At 40.6% G+C, this 9642-nt stretch overlaps 1 non-coding gene across 1 annotated transcript; it reads left to right on the top strand.

The window, feature by feature from the left end:
• The first annotated feature begins 700 nt into the window (after positions 1-700).
• On the top strand, positions 701-804 carry LOC114117711 (U6 spliceosomal RNA). Its single transcript, XR_003591366.1, has one exon. It is a non-coding gene; the product is annotated as a U6 spliceosomal RNA (small nuclear RNA).
• The last annotated feature ends 8838 nt before the right edge of the window (positions 805-9642 follow it).

Consider the following 9642-nt stretch of genomic DNA (forward strand, 5'->3'; position numbering starts at 1 on the left):
GTCAAGGCTACGGTTTTTCCAGTAGTCATGTATGGATGTGAGAGTTGGACTGTGAAGAAGGCAGAGTGCCGAAGAATTGATGCTTTTGAACTGTGGTGTTGGAGAAGACTCTTGAGAGTCCCTTGGACTGCAAGGAGATCTAACCAGTCCATTCTAAAGGAGATCAGCCCTAGAATTTCTTTGGAGGGAATGATGCTGAAGCTGAAACTCCAGTACTTTTGCCACCTCATGCAAAGAGTTGACTCATTGGAAAAGACTCTGATTCTGGGAGGGATTGGGGGCAGGAGGAGAAGGGGACAGCAGAGGATGAGATGGCTGGATGGCATAACTGACTCAATGGATGTGAGTTTGAGTGAACTCCAGGAGTTGGTGATGGACAGGGAGGCCTGGCGTGCTGCGATTCATGGGGTCACAAAGAGTCGGACATGACTGAGGGACTGAACTGAACTGAAGGGAAGTTTATAGTTATACAGACCTACCTCAAAAAGCACGTAAAATCTCAAATAACCTAACCTATCATCCAAAGAAATTAGAAAAGAAGAAAAAACAAAGTCCCAAATCAGTAAAAGGGAGGAAATTATAAAATATCAGAGCAGAAACAAATAACATAGAGGCCAAAAAATAATAGATAAGATCAACAAAACAAAGGGCTAGTCTTTTGAAAAGATAAACATAATCTTCGACAGGCTCATTGAAAAGAGTGCTGGCTTTAGCAGCACATATACTAAAATTGGAATGATATGCAGAATATTACATGGTCCCTGTGCAAAATGATAGGCATATTTGGATGCATTCCAAACTTTAAAAAAGGGAAAGACATGAAAAAAAGGGAAGGGGACCCAAATAAAGAAATAAGAAATGAAAGAGGAGAAATTATACTCAACATCACAGGGAACAAAAAAATGATAAATGGTCCAATGGTTAAGAATCCACCTTGCAATGCAGGAGAAATGGGTTCAGTCCCTGGTCAAGGAACAAGGATCCCACATGCCACAGAGCAACATGTTCCACAATTGCTGAGTCCACATGCTCCAGAGCCCTTGTGCTGCAACTAGAGAGCCTGCATGCTGCAACTGCTGAAACTCATGCACCACGACTAGAAAGTCCACAACCCACAGTGAGAGATCCTGCATGATGAAATAAAGACCCTGTGTGCTGCGACCAAGACCCAATGCACCAAACAGATTCGATAAGTAAAAAGGGTACTACCAACAATTATATGCCAACAAATCCAAAAACCTAGAAGAAATGGATAAATTTCCAGAAACATACAATCTTCCAAAACTGAATTGGAAGGAAAAGACAATCTGAACAGATCAATCATTAGTAGTGAAACTAAATTAGCAAAAAAAACCCCAAAAGTTTAGTCACTCAGTTGTGTCCAACTCTTTGTGAACCCCATGGACTGTAGCCCACCAGGCTCCTCCATCCATGGGATTTTCCAGGCAAGAGTTCTAGAAGTGAGTTGCCATTTCCTTTTCCAAACAAAGCAAAATAAAACAAAAAAATTCCCAGCAAACAAAAATCCAGGACCAAAAAGCCTTCACAGGATAAGTCTAACAAACATAATAAAAGCTAAAGCTTATCTTTCTCAAACTATTCCCAAAAAAACTGAAGAGAAAGGAACACTCCCAAATTCATTCTATGATGCCACTATTACCCTGATACCAAAACCAGAAAAAGATACTACCAAAAAGAAAAAAAAGGAATTACAGGCCAGTACCTCTGATGTCTATAGACACAAGAATTCTCATCAAAATATTAACAAACCAAATTCAATAATATATTAAAAAGATCATACACCACAATCAGTGAAATTTATTCCAGGGATGCAAGAATAGTTTGATATTTGCGAATCAATCAAAAGTGATCCATCACACTAATAAAAGGAGAGATTAAATCACATGATCATCTTAACAGATTTAAGGAGCATTTCAAAAACTTCAACATCCATTCATGATTTAAAAAAACCTCCCATCAAAGAGGGAGATTATATATGACAAAACCATAGCTAACATTATACTCTATGGGAAAAGCTGAAAGCTTTTCCTTCAAAGTTGGAAACAAGACAAAGAAACCCACTCTTGCCACTTCTATTTGACACAGTGTTAGAATTCCTAGCCAGCAATTAGACAAGAAAAAGAAATAAAGGGCATCCAGATCGAAGAGAAGGGACAGTAAAACTGTCACTATTTATATAGAAAACCCTAAAGTCTGTAAGCCAAAAAACTATTAGAACTAATAAATGAATTCAGTAAAGTCTTGGGATAAAGGATTAATATATGGAAGTGTTTTTCTATACACTATCGAACTATCAAATGATTACTATCAAATGATAGTAATGAACTATCAAAAAGAGAAAGCAAGAAAACAATTTTAAATCATATCACAAAGAATAAAATACCTAGAAATATAAACTTAACCAGGAAGGTGAATCACCTATACTCTAAAACTTGTAAAACACTGATGAAGGAAATTGAAGATTATACTGAAAAAAAGGTAAAGATATCCTGTGTTCATTGGTTGGAAGAATTAATGTTGTTAAAATAACCATACTACCCAAAGAAATCTACATATTTAATGTAATACCTATCAAAATATCCATGAAATTTTTCACAAAACTAAAATAATCCTAAAATTTCTATGGAACCAAAAAAAGAGACCAAATAGCCAAAGCAATCGTGAGAAAAAAGAACAAAGCAGGAGGTATCATGCTCGCTGACTTCAGGCTTTACTACAAAGCTATGACCCCAAAAGAAACGCGAAATCAAATTTACACAAAAACCTGTACACAGATGTTGATAGCAGCCTTATTCATAATAGCTCCAACCTAGGCACAATTTAGATGCCCTTCAGTGGGTGAATGTCCACAGAGCTTTGAGGACAGCTGCTGCAGTTTAGGCTCAGACTGTTTGTGACTTTCCAGAGAATGAATACATGATTAGGGCAGAGTCAGGATGTGTGCTGAGAGGCTCGGAAAGAAAAATGATGACCCACTAGCAGAACTGAATAATGCGGTCTATAACTGGTAAATAATGAATTGCATCTGTAAGGCCTTAAGGTTTCCAGATCTGCTTCAGTCCAAAACACTTAGGAAATACTCAGTAGGGTAGCCTCCTAGGCTTACCAAGCAGCATGTGTTTTTCCTCCTTTGGCAGAGATGAGCCTTGGCATCTGTTCTCCTACATTTAGAACAACCTGTGAATAACCTCATGAGCAAAGTGACCCACTTTGTGGAACACAAGTTTTGTGTGTGGATTTATGGGTGTTGGTGTAAGATGTATGTGTACGTAATATGAAGTTTGCAATCCTCAGAAAGGTTGATGTTGTTAAGTCACTAAGTTGTGTTAAACTCTTTGAAATCCCATGGACAGCAGCACATCAGGCTTCCCTGTCCTTCACTGTCTCCCAGAGTTTGTTTAAATTTGTGTCATTGAGTCAGTGATGCTCTCTAACCATCTCATCCTCTGCCACCCTCTTCTCCTTTTGCCTTCAGTTTTCCCCAGCAGCACTGGCCACAGGATTGGAAAAGGTCAGTTTTTATTCCAATCCCAAAGAAAGGCAATGTCAAAGAATGCTCAAACTATCGCACAATTGCACTCATCTCACACGCTAGTAAAGTAATGCTCAAAATTCTCCAAGCCAGGCTTCAACAATGAACTTCCAGCTGTTCAAGCTGGATTTAGAAAAGGCAGAGGAACCAGAGATCAAATTGCCAACATTCGCGGGATCATCAAAATAGCAAGAGAGTTCCAGAAAAATATCTACTTTATTAACTATGCCAAAGCCTTTGACTGTATGGACCACAACAAACTCTGGAAAATTCTTAAAGAGATGGAAATACCAGACCACCTGACCTGCCTCTTGAGAAATCTGTATACAGGTCAGGAAGCAACAGTTAGAACTGGACATGGAGCAACAGACTGGTTCCAAATTGGGAAAGGAGTATATCAAAGCTGTATATTGTCACCCTGCTTATTTAACTTATATGCAGAGTACATCATGAGAAACGCTGGGCTGGTTGAAGCACAAGCTGGAATCAAGATTGCCGGGAGAAAGATCAATAACCTCAGATATGCAGATGACACCACCCTTATGGCAGAAAGTGGAGAAGAACTAAAGATGAAAGTTGTTCTTGATGAAAGTGAAAGAGGAGAGTGAAAAAGTTGGCTTAAAACTCAGCATTCAGAAAACGAAGATCATGGCATCTGTCCCATCACTTCATGGCAAATAGATGGGGAAACAGCAGAAACAGTGACAAACTTTATTTGAGGGGGCTCCAAAATCACTGCAGATGGTAACTGCAACCATGAAATTAAAAGACACCTGCTCCTTGGAAGAAAAGTTATGCTAGACAGCATATTAAAAAGCAGAGACATTACTTTGCAAACAAAGTTCTGTCTAGTCAAAGCTGTGGTTTTTCCAGTAGTCATGTATGGATGTGAGAGCTGGACTATAAAGAAAGCTGAGTGTCAAAGGACTGATGCTTTTGAACTGTGGTGTTGGAAAAGACTCTTGAGAGTCCCTTGGACTGCAAGGAGATCCAACCAGTCAATCTTAAAGGAAATCATTCCTGAATATTCATTGGAAAGAGTGATGTTGAAGTTGAAACTCCATTACTTTGGCCACCTGATGTGAAAAACTGACTCACTGGAAAAGACCCTGATGCTGGGAAAGATTGAAGGTGGGAGGAGAAGGGGACAACAGAGGATAAGATGGTTGGATGGCATCACCGACTCAATGTACATGAGTTTGAATAAACTCCAGGAATTGGTGATGGACGGGGAGGCCTGGTGTGCTGCAGTTCATGGGATTGCAAAGAGTCAGACATGACTGAGCAACTGAACTGAACTGAACTTCCCAAGCATTAGGGTCTTTTCCAGTGAGTCGGCTCTTCGCATTAGGTGGCTAAAGTATTGGAGCTTCAACTTCAGCATCAGTTCTTCCAATGAATAGTCAGGGTTGATTTCCTTTAGGATGGACTGGTTGGATCTCCTTGCAATCCAAGGGACTCTCAAGAGTTTTGTTTAGCACCACAATTCGAAAGCATCAATTCTTTTGCGCTCAGCTTTCTTTATGGTCCAACTCTCACATCCATACATGACTACTGGGAAAACCATAGCTTTGACTATACAGTTCTTTGTGTAAGCAGGCTAAGTGATGTCTCTGCTTTTTAATATGCTGTCTAGGTTTGTCATAGATTTTCTTCCAAGGAGCAAGCGTCTTTTAATTTCATGGCTGCAGTCACCATCCACAGTGATTTTGGAGCTCAAGAAAATAAAATCTGTAACTGCTTTCACTTTTCCCCCCGTCTATTTGCCACAAAGTGTTGTGAGACCTCACCAAGTGAGCAAACGGCATCAGACTACATCAGAGACATGTTCCTCCCATTACCACAAGATGGCAGCACATGCACGCAACATTTGAAGTTCCTTCATTCAGAAATGAACCCACTCCAGTATTCTTGCCTGGTGAATCCCATGGACAGAGAAGCCTGGTAGGCTATAGTCCACGGGGTCGCAAAGAGTCAGACAAGACAGTCCGATTCTTTGCAACCCCATGGACTGTAGCCCACCAGGTTCCTCCGTCCACGGGATTTTCCAGGCAAGAATACTGGGGTGGGTTGCCATTTCCTTCGCCAGAGGATCTTCCCGACCCAGGGATCGCACCGAGGTCCCCCACATTGTAGGCAGACGCTTTACTGTCTGAGCCACGAGGGAAGTCATCCAGAGAATAGCGCAATTAAACTGTCCCCTGTCACTACCCCTGCCGTCCTGGAAACCTCTACACTAAAGGTTTATGATGAACCTTTATGACATCCTTTGTGGCATCCTTTTATGACAATGTGTTGCAAACACGAAGAATTTTAGGTAAACACATAGATCCAAGAGATGGCCAGAGGGACTTCCTTAGTGGTCCAGTGGTTAAGAATCTGCTTTCCAATGCAGGGAAGGAGGGTTCAAGCTCTGGTCTGGAAACTAAGATCCCACGTGCCATGGGGCAACTAAGCCCACATGGGCTTATGAGGGTGTCAGTACTAGACAGGACATCTTTGAGATGTGACTGTGGGAACACACAACTGAGGAGACAAGATCATTGATGGAGAGCTGGGAGGCCAGTGTGTTGGAAATGTTAATATTATCTACCAAGATATTGATCTTACCAAGGAATATGACTAGGGAGTGTTAGAGAAAGTTTAAGTGATTCAGGAAGTGAAACTTCAAGGAATAAACTCATCTACCCAGACTTTCCCTGGAAAAGGAAATGACAACCTACTCCAGTATTCTTGCCTGGAAAATTCCATGGGCAGAGGAGTCTGGCAGGATCCTTGGGGTTGCAAAGAGTCAGACACGACTGAGTATACACACACACACCCAGAATTTGGTAGATAACTGCCACCACAATGATGGTAGGAGAAACAGCTCCTGCTGAGAAGGAGGGAGCATGTTCCAGGAAAGCAACAGCGAGTGGGGGAGGAAACAGCCCCTGCTCCCCACCTTCAGGTCCACAGAGATTAAAAAAAAACTTCACAAAACATCCACACCTGAGAGAGCAGAGGGGAAAGGTGATCTAGCATGCCAGCTGCCAGTCATGTGTGGCCATGAGCACTTGAAATGTGACTGGTGTGGCTGAGGAACCGAATCTTTAATTGAATTTAATTCCAATCAGGTTAAAAGCTGAAGTTATATAAAATTTTTTTCTGTTAAAAAATCACAGATCTATTGTTTTGATAGGACTACATTTCACTTTAACTGTTGAAAATCCAAACAGAAATATGCTCTAAGTGCAAAATACACACCATATTTCAAAGACAGTATTTAAGATAAGTTTAAATATATTAATATTTTAAATATTTTAAGCTAATATTTTTATACTTTCACATGATAAGTTTATTATTAACAGGTTACATAAATATGTTTTTGCGTGTTGGATTTGTTTTGTTTGAGAAAATATATCATCAAAATTAGTTTTATCTGCTTCTTTCCACTTATTTTTTTTTTAATTTTGTTTATTTGGCTGCACCAGGTTTTAGTTGCAGCATACAGGATCTTTGATCTTCATTGTGGCCTGTAGGATCTAGTTCCCTGACCAGGGATCGAACCCAGGCCCCCTGAGTTGGGAGTACAAAGTCTTAACCACTGGACAACCAGGGAAGTCCCTTTACTTATTTTAATGTGACTACTAAAAAACTTAGAATTACATGTATGGCTTACTTACATTTCTATTGGGCAATGCCAGCTTAGGGAAAAATGATGAAAGAAGCTCCTAGAAAAGAAATGGGCACTTAGCTGACAACTGACCAAATGTTCCGAAAGGCCAGAAAGGGTCAGAGAGGCAGAAGCACACTCATGATTGTGGGTGTCTTGGAACTGAGGGATCTCCAGAAAGTCCTGGGCCTCTTGTGGTGCCTGGAGAAAACAGACATATATAAAGAGCTGTCTTGATTGTCTCAAAGCAAGAACCAGTGGTGAAGCCGTGACTGGAGGTAAGAAGGTTAACCAGATCTAGTTGGGAACCCTAACTCCCTCTGCCAAAGAGGGCAGGGAAAACAACTCTTTTGAAGGAAACCTATTCTTCAAGGTAAGAAAGTAAAGGAGGAGTCAGAGGCGACTCGAAGATTTGGCAACTGGAAGGATGGAGTTGCCTTTTATCGAAAAGGGAAGACTGCAAATCATAGTTGGGGTGGCGGTGATGAACAGCATGGATTCACACTGGGACACGCTAGGTTCAAAGATTCCCTTAGACTTCCAAGGAGAGATCTGGAAGAGGCAATTAGCTGTAGGAGTCTGCAGTTCACAGAAGAGTTGAGGCTAGAGATAATCTGAGAGTCTTCAACATCTAGATCGTATTTAAAGCTATGGAACGTGAATTCTGAGACTTCCCTAGTGACTTAGCAGTAAAGAATCCACCTGCCAGTACAGGAGATGTAGGTTCAATCTCTGGGTTGGGAAGATCCCCTGGAGAAGGAAATGCCAACCCACTCCAGTTGGATTTCCAGTTGGGAAATCTCATGGACAGAGGAGCCTGGCAGACTACAGTCAATGGGGCCTCAAAGAGTCAGACATGACTTAGTAATTAAACAATGACAAAAACAACAATGTGAATTCTGAAGTCAAAAAATTCTAGATCATTACAGCTATTTCCCATTAGTTTGCTGAATAACTATGAAATAAATAACCCCTAATTCATTTTTTAGCTAATTTTTTTCCCCTGATGTATCTTCCTATTGATATTTAACTCAATCGCATATTACACTGAACACCTGCTGATAGAGGGTACAAGGGTCCAGAAGCCAGACTGGTGTTTCTACATTTCATAGCAAAGAGGACCTATTACCATTGACTCATTGAGAGCTTCCTAGCTGCTGCTCACCATGCTTACAAGTTGCTCCTGCCTCATTGCAAATGTTTCCCTACATGCCTGAAATTTGTTTACAAAAAATTAAATGTTTGGTGAGAGTCTTTTGAACTAAACTAGCTATATCACCTCAACTGACAAAAGTCATTCTCTTTGCATTAGGCCAACTGGTGAATAAGCAGTTCCAGATCCTTAGAATAGAGCTTTCTGCACAGTAATTAAACAAGAGCATATAGAAGAGGAAGAGAGAAAAGCGGCGGAGGGAGAAGAGAAGGAAATTGCATCAGATAAATCTGTCTTTCCTTCTGTGGCTCCTTGGTTAGCTGAAACAAAACAAAAACTCTTAATTTCCACCATTTAACCCTGGTTTGGTTTTGTACTCTACTTCCTTCTGGAAGCACCCCACCACCACCTGGCATCCCATCCCTCCTCCCCACACAGCTCCCCTCATGGACATAACTGGGAAGGCATTTTAAAAGTGGCTTCCAAGTTGAAGAGAGAATAAAAAAACCACAGAGGTCAGACTCAAGCTTATCATTTCAATTACCAATTTGCTGAGGAAACTGAAGCTTAAAACTGGTGGTGACAGAATCACAACCAGAGCCCTTACTCCCTTTTCCGCCTTCTCTTTTAGCTTCTTATTACAATAAGTTAAAAACACATACAAAAGTAGACAGAATAGTATAATGATTCCATGCATACGCATCAAATTCCCTGGAGGCTCCTCCCTGGAGGCTCAGATGGTAAATTACCTGCCTGCAAGGTGGGAGACTCGGGTTTGATCTCTGGGTCGGGAAGATCCCCTGGAGAAGGGAATGGCCACCCACTCCAGTATTCTTACCTGGAGAATCCCATGGACAGAGGAGCTTCATCCATGAGGTCGCAAAGAATCAGATACGACTGAGCAACACTTCCACTTTCTTTCATCAACATTTTGCTAGTATATTGCTATATTCATCCCCTCTTCTATTTGTACTGAATTGTCGTAAATAAAATCCAAAATACAATGTCATTTCTCTTGTAACTACTCTAGCATGCTTCTATAACTGATAAAAATAGTTTAAAAAAGAAAAACACATGCCATTAGACATTCAGTAAAGTTAACAATAATTCCTTTAGTATCATCTAATACCTATCCATATTCATTTCCCTGATTATTAAAGGTGTCTTTGTGTTTGGTCATTGGAATCAGGATTTTGAAAATTCATACATTGCATTTGATTGCATGTCTCTTAAGTCCCTTGAAGGATGTGACAACCTTACTGCTCTTTGTGATTTAACGCC

Source organism: Ovis aries, chromosome 13 (assembly GCF_016772045.2).
Source record: "Ovis aries strain OAR_USU_Benz2616 breed Rambouillet chromosome 13, ARS-UI_Ramb_v3.0, whole genome shotgun sequence".
Lineage (NCBI taxonomy): Eukaryota > Metazoa > Chordata > Mammalia > Artiodactyla > Bovidae > Ovis > Ovis aries.